Source organism: Ctenocephalides felis, unplaced genomic scaffold (genome assembly GCF_003426905.1).
Source record: "Ctenocephalides felis isolate EL2017-DRISC unplaced genomic scaffold, ASM342690v1 CF-g0.4_SCAFFOLD_01886, whole genome shotgun sequence".
Taxonomy (NCBI): domain Eukaryota; kingdom Metazoa; phylum Arthropoda; class Insecta; order Siphonaptera; family Pulicidae; genus Ctenocephalides; species Ctenocephalides felis.
In genome coordinates, this window is record NW_020538040.1 from 117,354,034 (window position 1) to 117,355,474 (window position 1,441).

Genomic DNA, 1,441 nt, shown 5'->3' on the forward strand with positions numbered 1-1,441 from the left:
CCGAAGGCTTAAAAGCGACCCTATACCATATCATTTAATACCGTCTGGCAGTCGGCCGGAGCACGCGGGTCTGGCGCGAATAAATTCGTGACAGGCTACCGCCGCGTTCGTAGATCGACACCAAACGGGTCGCGACGTCCTACTGAGAGAGAAGTGCATGCCCACGCCGCCTGACACATAAACCGACGGCGTATCGCGGGACGAATCCCGGTCAATCGCACGCCAACTAAATGGAAGACAACTATAACATTGAATCTCTCCTTTCGATCTTTGGGTTCTCAGGTTTTACCCCTGAACGGTTTCACGTACTCTTGAACTCTCTCTTCAAAGTTCTTTTCAACTTTCCCTCACGGTACTTGTTCGCTATCGGTCTCGTGGTCATATTTAGCCTTAGATGGGTTTACCACCCACTTAGAGCTGCACTCTCAAGCAACTCGACTCTGAAGAGATCCTCGATACGGGGGCCTGGCACCCTCTATGGGTAAATGGCCCCATTCAAGATGGACTGACTCGCCGCAACGCACCGAGATAATCGGATCCTCCCTAACACTACATTTCCCAGCGTCCGTCTCCGCCCGCGATTTAGTGCTGGGCTCTTCCCTGTTCGCTCGCCGCTACTAAGGAATCCTAGTTAGTTTCTTTTCCACCGCTTAGTAGATGCTTAAATTCAGCGGGTAATCTTATCTGCTCTGAGGTCGTATTATGATTATGATGTGCTCGCAAACGTTAGTAAGCAAGCGCACACAAAATCGACGAGGAACCTTTGAATCGTCCAAATTTGCCGGAAACGAACCGCATTTCGAAGAGTTCGGGTTTCCGGTTCATCGGGAGGGTCGCAAGAATATAAAATCTCTAGGACACACAACCCGCCGTAATCCCACAGAACGTCAACGAACGGAAATGTCCGATGTTGCAAAGTGGACTGGCTCACACGTTGAGTGAATTATTTAAGAGCACGCATATACGCGAAACTCCATCATTCGCCGGCAAGCCGTTTTAAAGCAAGCGGCAGTCTGGTAATGTTATACGACTCTCAGCCAGAGGTGGTCCGGGAACAGTATCCGAGGACCGCAATGTGCGTTCGAAATGTCAATGTTCATGTATCCTGCAGTTCACATGTCGACGCGCAATTAGCTGCGTTCTTCATCGACCCACGAGCCAAGTGATCCACCGTTCAGGGTGATTTTATATATATTTATACATGTTTCGATCGTGATTCCCTCGAAATCGTTTAAGATAACTCGGGCAATTCTGAAACTAGTATGGTTATTATGGTTACAATTAGTACACCGTAAAGCTTTCGCGTTTCGGTCCGAGATACAAAATCTCGTTTCAAAATTGAAATATGAATATTTCACTGTGTGTGAGATTGAAAATCTGCTTTCGCTGATTTTTCATTTTCTTAAAACAACGCAATGAAGCGAATGTTCAAATTCGCACA

At 47.4% G+C, this 1,441-nt stretch overlaps 1 non-coding gene across 1 annotated transcript; it reads right to left on the reverse strand.

The window, feature by feature from the left end:
* Positions 1-1,027: 1,027 nt before the first annotated feature.
* LOC113378990 lies at positions 1,028-1,182 on the reverse strand. Its single transcript, XR_003367302.1, has one exon. It is a non-coding gene; the product is annotated as a 5.8S ribosomal RNA (ribosomal RNA).
* Between the last annotated feature and the right edge of the window lie 259 nt (positions 1,183-1,441).